Raw genomic sequence first — 9,348 nt, 5'->3', positions numbered from 1 at the left:
ACGACGGATATTTTCCAATTGTCGTAACCACAATCCCGTCCTCTTTTCCTCGAGTGTGACCTACCGAATGAGACTTATCATCGGGTTTGTACTGATACGAGCAACACGACGGGTACCACATTTGGTGCAGGATATGCTGGAGCTACACTTTGAAATGAGCTGCCTGACGCGATCCGTGCGCAGACGAACCTGAATCAGTTTATATTAATGTAGGCAAAAAACTCTACAGAGCTTATGTTTGTAATGTTTCATGTTAACCCGAATTAAAATAAAATTTGCTATTCTATTAAGAATAAATGTCTGCTTACCCTTCCGTAGCACCTGAGATCACCCCCTGTTTTTTGGTGGGGTTCGTGTTGCTCAGTGTGTTTTGTGTACTATTGTTTGTCCTTTCGTCGATTGTTTTTTGGCATGGCATTGTCAGTTTGTTTTCAACTTATGAGTCTGAATGTCCCTTTAGTACCTGTTGCCTCTCTTTAAGTTCCAGTAACCGCTCTAAAGTTAATTGAACTTTACATGCAACTGAAATCTGAAAAGGTATACCCACCTGAATGCAATCTTACTCGACATTAGGACCGTGACTAAGTATCCAAAGAATTTGACAAGGACGAAAATTTAATATTATACAATTATTGACTTTTGATGAAGTTGATATAATGATTTATCAACCCCAGAGATATGATTTTCACCGAGGCCAACGGCCGATGTTGAATGTCATATCTCTGGGGTTAATAAATCATTGTATCAACTGAAATCAAAAGTCAACAATTGTTTTATTATATGACTTTTTATCCTTCTCCAATTTTCTAGTATTTGCTCTAGATACTTTTAAAACTGCTCCATGTTTTTATACTAAATATAATATCATCTGCTTTTGTAGTTGCTAATTTTCATAAGTTCATCTATTTCAACTTTTTTTGCTCTCCACACGACACATCCTTTAGAAAATTACAGTCTCCTTTAAAAAATTTTGAAAAAAAGCGACTTTTGAATATAAATAGGAATAAAGAGAGATGAAGCGTATATGCCAATACATCAGCAACCAACACCACTGACAGAAATAGCAAGAAACAATTTGTTAATAGATCTGGAATTAGGGATCCTGCACACATTGCTTACAGATGCGGATCGACGATTTTTGAAAGGGGAATTAATTCAAGAGAACTGAAGATATACTGCTGAGCGGAGCGAGGCAAAAGTGTTTTGGACGATTTTATGCCAAAAATTATATATTTTCCAATCACATGGCCCGCTAGGCATCCCCCTAAGCACACTGACTTATCTAATATTACATGCGGTTATCTCGTAAACGGAAAAAATATAGGAGCATACACCTAAAGAAACAGTGATATATTTAACTTATTAAAAGTAGATATAGATATTATACAAAAAACATTTTTGAGGAAACTTCATAAAAAGACACATTAACAGCTTTTATTCCATTATATGTCATACATCATTAGAAGTAATTTTATTCAGAGCAACTTCAAATGGACCTGAACAAAATTTCGACCAAACTTGAAGGACGGACCATACGCCCGAAATGACGAACCATCCATCAACCTGTAAAAGAAGCGTTAGATTTTATTCCGTTGAGATAAATTTTTAAAGCAGCAACTGAACAAAGGCAAATGCAGTGTATAAAGGATAATGCAAAACATTACTTATGTGAAAAGGAAAAGGAACAAGGCTTTACACAATGTAGTTGTCGATGATTTAGAAACAGTTTAAGTTGAAATCATCCCTTCGTAAATTTTACGGACGCCATCACGAGTTGGTTGACCGTTATGGAATAACCGTTTCACAGATGATATCGGATATGTTCCTTATGTCATAACTACAATACCCTTCCCTTTTCACGAATGTGACTTACCGAATTAGACTATTTACCGGATTTGTAATAACATAAGCAACACGACGGGTGCCACATGTGGACAGGATCTGCTTACCCTTCCGGAGCACCTGAGATCACCCCCAGTTTTTGGTGGGGTTCGTGTTGCTTAGTCTTTAGTTTTCTATGTTGTGTCATCTGTACTATTATTTGTCTGTTTGTCTATTTATTTTTGGCCATGGCGTTGTCAGTTTGTTTTCGATCTATGAGTTTGACTGTCCCTCTGGTATCTTTCGTCCCTATTTTAATTTACGTCAAAGGTTACGTCACAGTAGTTACAGCCCAATTTTAATTGCATTCAAATGTGAAGCGACTGTCATGACAGGATTTTAAAAAGAATAAAAATGAAGAAATGCATGACAAGGTACTGCCCACGCATGCAGGATCTATGAATCTCTGGAGCTCTTTTCTTCCAGGAATTCCGGTAAATATACGTAAGACGAACATTAAAAACAGGTAAAACATTTTATTCTAAAAATAAACAGGGTTTTTAACATTTAATGTAAACTTTTATATTGATAACAATTGTAATAAAATCACATAAAACAGCCAATAAAAACATTTCAGTACACATTCACAATACAATATCGAGTAAGATATTATAACATGGATTAAACCAACAAACATAAAAATAAGTAAGGATTTAGGGGCCTACATGATTTTCTAACATCACACTTATTTGCTTTGAGTAAGAATAAAACTAAGATCAGCCTGTAAAATTGGTCTCATCCTACCACACAAAATATAGAAATCATGTAAAAAATGTAAACACGCAACGGAAAGCTAATACTTTCGTTAAACGTAAAGTTGATATAAAATGTATTTTATCATTACCGTTTGTCGTGTATATATATATAGTTTGTAGACGTATTGTATATATTTAAATAAACTTCTGCAGTATTGACCATGACAATAATAATGAAATGTGGTATGATTTCCAATTAGACAACTATCCATCAGTGACGGGTGACTAGGATATAAACAACTATAGGTCACCGTACGGTCTTCAATAATGAGCAAAACCAATACCGTTTAGAAAGCTATAAAAGAACGATTATATGGCATATTCTTTTTTCTTCACTTTGAACGACAGTATAACTTAAATCCCTCCATATCAAAAAACGTTAGGTGTGCTACTCTGTAATTCTTTCCACAAATTAGTATCAGTTGGTATTGCGTCGAAAGAATTTATAATACTGTTTCCCTGTTCTGTTTTGCTCATCACAAAAATCTTAGTGTCCTTGTACGTTCTTTGATCTGTTGCAGAAAATCTTTTTTCTAAATGTTTTTCTTTGTGACTTTCTCTTCTTTTGCGACGAAGTATCACCAGTATTAAAATACAAATACATGCTAAAACCGAACCACATGCAACACCCGCATACAGCAATATATCACGAGAAAATTGTTCATCCATGACGGTAAAAGTTAACTTTTTCGCGTTAGTATTATGCACTGAATTAGTATGGGTACTTGAAATATTTGGTTTCAATTTGGAGTCCGTACTAAACGTTAAATGTGACAAACTAGAAGACTCTATGCTGGTAGTAGGTTTCATTGCTTCACTCTGTCTAATAATTTTTGGCCCATGAGTCCCATGTTCTGTAGTCGGGCGTGCGCTTACTTTTTCCGTTTGTGATTTGTCATGAACTGTAGCCGTCTCACTCGTTGTAACTTTATCGTCAAAGCCGAGAGTTGTTGAATGTAGTGTGTTTGGTTCTTGTAACAGCGTTGTGGATGAAACTTTTTTTACAGTATCTTTTTGGTGAAAGGATCTTTGCTGTAAAATTTCCCGATTCATCTCATCAAGCTGTTTCATCGCATCCCAAAAGTTTAGTCCATCACTAGCGCTGGTTGACAAAACAAACTGAAAATTGAAAAGTATATATATTTTTTTAAACTACACCCAAATCCCAAATCTACACATATTGTATTAGGTCAACTAAAACTGTACAGTGTTAAGAGCAGGCGAAAATGAAGTAGACGTATATCAGAACTTCTAAAAGATTTAGCATATGTTTCAATTTAAAATGCCGTTTAAGAAATACTAATACAACAAATACCTTTATTTCATTTATTTTACTATGTATTAATGTCCGTTTTATCTAATTTCTGTTTGTATCAATACTTACAAGTGACAAAATCAGTAAAAATGAAAATTTAACTAAAAACCTGTACATCATTCCTCTATTAGAACAAAACTGTTATAAGTCGAAGTTCTCATTGTAAATAAGAAATGACGTCAAAAGGTAAATCCCTGTCGTAAACAACAACTAAAAATAATTTTGGCGAGAAGACAAGCCAATCCGTGACAGCCAAAATGTACAGGTAATTTCCTTGTTGTAGGTGAAAATTGCTTTTCAGGCGATGAATTTTGTTTATCCCACCTGGTTTGTGACAAATTCAATGGAAAATACTACTTGAAACTGAAAGACGTTTGTTTATAGAAAGTTCTTACTTACAAAAAGTCATTAGAAGGGATCATTTCAATTTTGTGACTGAGTGATAAATAGTCACACAGTTATACCTTTGACAACATTAAAAATTAAAAAAAAAAGTTTCCAAGGAACTCAATCAAAAGTAAAGAAAAAGTAACAAAAGTAACTTGAGATTTAAAGAGGCCGGGTGAAAACCAGATTAACAAAGTCACATTCCGAAAATAGGGGAACGTAAATACAAGAGATAGCTAGGCAGCAATTCACGCTGACTGGTCCAAATAGATAATATAAAAAACGCTGAAAAGCTAAAATTCGAGGACAGCACAGACTCGATCCTTAAACTGAGATAGAAAATTACACCTGGAAATCAGAAGAAATTGAAATTTTAAGCGTGAATGTTGACATACCTCTCATAAACTCGACGTTGATAAATTCCGAAAAATAACCAGTAAGGAACTAAGGTTCCAGCTCCCTCAGGGCAAAGTTGACCTTTGGTGGATTTGGCTATCATATTTACTAGTCTCTGTTGGTCATACGCTCATCCATCACGTATTCAAGTAATTATACATCCATCGATTTAATAGTTTTGGGGGTTTGCTTGAGTCTTCCTGGGGAAGTCGGCAAATCCAGAAAAAAATCGCGTAGGGCATTCAAAATTTATAAAGTGATATTTTCATTTTTTAATAATAAAGATTTTATACTTCCTGACATATTGTAAATAAACCATCAGCCTTAAAATAGCTTCCAAGAATGAAGTTTTTTAAATTTACATACAGAAACAATCATCGATAATTTACGGAAAATTGCTTTTAATTCTAAAGAGCGAAAATCGTATTTAAAACCAAAAGAAAACATGCTGTTACATTGCAAATAAATAAATACTTACAGCATATTATTCAAATCGAGCCGTTGGTCATGTATCCTAAATGTATGATCGAACATTGGAATATGAGTGGAACTTGGGAATTTCATGAAGGGGTTACGCATAAAGTTCATTGATGTCTCTTCGGGGAAAATTTTGAGATGGAACAACCAGATACCAATTAAAAACATCTGTCTTTCAGTGTTAGTCTTGTATTACCATCGGACGGATATCATTAGTGTTCTGATCCCTCTTTTATAGATGTCTTTGAGTTTATAAAAATAAGATGATGTGATGATATAGTCAAATATAATGGTATTGTCAAATAAAATCTACAACGGTCAGCTTCAAGTTCAACAATGAATTACACAAAATGTATAATATCTGAGACAATAAACTGTACAATACCACCGGAGCATTCAAATGGCATAATGACTCTGGAAAGGAAATCAGAGTTGTGTTTTGTGATATCAGTAAAGCGTTCGGCCGGGTCTGGCATGAAGGCCTCCTTCGTAAACTAGAAAAATATGGAATAAGAGGGGACCTCCTAAAATGGTTCAAAAGTTATTTATCCGAGAGAAGACAAAAAGTTGTTATAGGAGGACAGACCTCTGATGTTTATAGTATTAAAGCCGGTGTCCCTCAGGGCTCAAATTTAGGCCCGGTATTATTTTTATTATTTATAAATGATATTGTATGTGACATATCATGCAACATTAGACTATTCGCTGACGATACATCATTATATATAGTTGTTGAGGACGAGTATGCTACGGCTGAATAAATGAACTCTGATATAGAAAAAAATCACTTATGGTCTCGTTAACTAATCGAAGATAAAATGCTCCGCTGGGCGCAGCTTGATACGATCGCAGAGGTCGAACCCTGAACAGTTGGGGAAAGTTTTGACACAACATTCAAGCTTGATACAGCACTGAATTTGGATTGTGATTAAATATTTGACACAGCATAGGTTTCTGACACAGAATGAATGTGGTCTAAGAACTTAATTTTTTTTAATTTACCTATTCAAACCATATCATTATTATTTGCTTTTATATATAAATCAGAAATAACCAATTTAAAACGGAAAATTTTAAAGAAAAAAAAAGGAAAAAAAAGGAAAAAAAGGAAAAAAAGGAAAAAAAGGAAAAAAAAATCCCTCCCCAAAATTTTTTGAACCCCCTTATGATTCATCACCCCCAAACTGAATCCCAGCCTTCCCCTTGTGGTATGGTACCTTGCCGTACAATTTCAGAGAGATCCATACACTTGAACACAAGTTATTGTCTGGAAACAAGAAAAATGCTTGTTTTTAGGCCCCTTTTTGGCCCCAAATTACCAAATGTTTAAGGCAATTACCCCCAAACTCAAACTCAGCTTTCCCTTTGTGATATTGAACCTTGTAGTACAATTTCAGAAAGATCCATACACTTACATACAAGTTATTGTCATGAAACAAGAAAAATGCTTGTTTTTTTCCCCTTTTTTGGCCCCTAATTCCTAAAATTTTGAGGCAATTACCGCCAAAATCAATCCCATCATTCCCTTTGTGATATGGAACATTGTGGTACAATGTCAGAGAGATCCATACACTTACACACACGTTATGTCTGGAAGTTACAAAAATGCTTATTGTTGGCCCCTAATTCCTTAACTGTTGGTACCATAACCCCCAAAAGCAATCCCAACCTTCCTTTTGTGGTATTGAACCTTATGATAAAATTTCATAGAGATCCATTCACTTAAACTAAAGTTAGAGTGCGAAAACCAATGTGTCTTCGGACGATGACGACGACGACGACGCCGGACGACGACGACGCCAACGTCATACTAATGCGACCACAAAATTTTTTTGCGGTCGTATAAAAAAACCGAAACCATGACATATCTAGAAAAACAGCAAAACCCTATAATCCACCAATATATATGAATGATACGCTTATACAAGAGGTTGAAAAACATAAACATTGAGGGTTATTTTTTCAAGAAAACGGCCGTTGGGAAAGTCGTGTAAATTATATTATTGATAAAGCTACGCCGCGCTTAAATCTTATGAGGAACTTAAAGTTTAAGTTATCGCGTAATCATCTGCAAATTATTTATATCAGTTTCATCAGGACTATTCTCGAATTTGCGGATACTGTTTGGGATAACATATCAACTTATTTGAAGGACAAAGCAGAAAGCAACCAAATAGAAGCCACAGGAGCCACCGAACTTTGTTCTAAAACTAAACTTTATATGATACTGGCTGGGTACCTCTTAGTGAAAGAAGATCCAGACATAAAATTATCAAATTTCACAAAATGTTTCATGATCAAGCTCCTGATTATCTTTGTAGTCTCGTACCTCAACAACTTTGCCAAGTTTATAACTATAATACTAGAAGGGCATTTATAATGTTCAAAACATAAACTATAGAACTTCTTCTTATCAAAATTCATTCCTACCATCTGTTATTCGTGAATGGAACAGCCTTTCACAAGATGTAAGATGTAATCCATCAAAAATCACACTTAAAAATTATTTAAATCGTGATATTAATAATGTCCCTCCACATTATAATACTGGTTGTAGAAAAGGCCAAATACTTCACGCCAGACTCCGGGTTGAACTGCAGTGGCTTAAATGGACACATTTTCCAGAAAATATTGTTCTTTCCAGCCTCTGTATATGTGGACAAGTTGAGAGCAGCATACACTATCTGCTAGAATGTCATAATTGTAGACTCATTAGGACATAAACCATTTCCACAACCAAGATATGTTAATATACAAACATTATTATCAGGTAGTGAACTCATCAGTGGTGAGGAAAACGAAAATATATTTAAAGTTGTACAAAGTTTTATTTTGGAAACATGGAGATTTGGTTAATAAACTTTTATTTTTATGTCGATTAAGATGTTGAAACTTTATAATATAACTTTATTGTTTGAAAAATTTACATATTTTCACGGCTATATGTGAGACCACAATTAGAAATGAGTTGATCCGTCTCCCTTAACAAAATGACAACAATGGGAACCGCTATAATTTAATTTTCAATTTACATTATATGTTTATTCTGTTGTTTGCCCGTTACTCAGAAGTCAGTTCAATCAATGATCAACTCATTTCTAATTGTGGTCTCACATGTAGCCGTGAAAATATGTAAGTTCTTCTTGTTTCCGAATCCCTTTATTTCTATTGTATAATTGTAATTTGTGCACTTTTGAAAAATAAAATATTGTTTAATCTAAATGACATAATCTACTATACATATCCGACTTAGTTATTTCAAAAACCTATGAACCAAATATTGTTGCCCTTACACGTGAAGTTTCAAAAGACTAATGAAGAAACTCAATTCCCTAACTTGACTTGAAAAATTATTATAACCCCGCCTTTGAAATTCAATAACGTGGGAGAAATCCTCAATCCTCAATCTTATTGAAGATATGTTGGCACACATTGTCTCAATGGTGCAGGTGCTCTCCTGTGGGCATTAGACTTATTGTAATCTCTCCTCTGCATGTGCTTGTAAAAGGCAAACGCTGGTTTATACTGGGATCCAGTAATCAACTCTGCCGGTTTTGTCAATGAAATGAATATGGAATAAGTCGGACTGCCGGAGACAACAACCCTTCGGAATATGATGTTTTACCTTCTACGCCCAGTTAGAATTAGAAAAAAATCAAAACTTATTGAATGGTTCAAAATAAAGAAAATGCAGAGTAACCGTGACAAATTTTAAATTTCGCAGTTAAGAAAAATGGGTGTATAACGAAATAATAAAAATGCTGAACTTTCATATGATTCAACTGTAAAACTCCTTGGCATTGACATAGTTAATCAGACAAAATTAGAAAAAGTATACACGAGGCACCTCAGCAACTGAACATTGTAAAAATGTTTGGCACCATATTTGAAAAAGCCAAGCAAGCTTACTATATTCCACGCACTAATATTTCAATTTTTGCCCTTTGGCATGGCATTTCTGAACGTACTGGGAAATATTGTAAAAAAAAAATCTCAAAGGTAAAATCAACACAGATTGTGCGGCATGAAAGGTATAATATTTTTGGCTGATACTCTGTGGAACAACCTTCAAAACCGTTTAAGGATTGAAAATAGTTTTTCACAATGTCAAAGCTTCACACGGTCCGGGAATGGATC

At 34.5% G+C, this 9,348-nt stretch overlaps 1 long non-coding RNA gene across 1 annotated transcript; it reads right to left on the bottom strand.

Moving 5' to 3' along the window:
* Nucleotides 1-2,342: 2,342 nt before the first annotated feature.
* On the bottom strand, nucleotides 2,343-4,119 carry LOC127732681 (uncharacterized). The gene is made up of 2 exons (XR_007996377.1): nucleotides 4,021-4,119; nucleotides 2,343-3,755 (listed from the first exon to the last, which is right to left on the bottom strand). It is a non-coding gene; the product is annotated as an uncharacterized LOC127732681 (long non-coding RNA).
* Nucleotides 4,120-9,348: the final 5,229 nt, after the last annotated feature.

This window comes from Mytilus californianus, unplaced genomic scaffold (assembly GCF_021869535.1).
Source record: "Mytilus californianus isolate M0D057914Y unplaced genomic scaffold, xbMytCali1.0.p SCAF_26, whole genome shotgun sequence".
In the NCBI taxonomy this organism is placed as follows: Eukaryota; Metazoa; Mollusca; class Bivalvia; order Mytilida; family Mytilidae; genus Mytilus; species Mytilus californianus.
The sequence above is the reverse complement of the archived record's forward strand: the minus strand, read 5'-3'. Positions and strand labels throughout refer to the sequence as shown.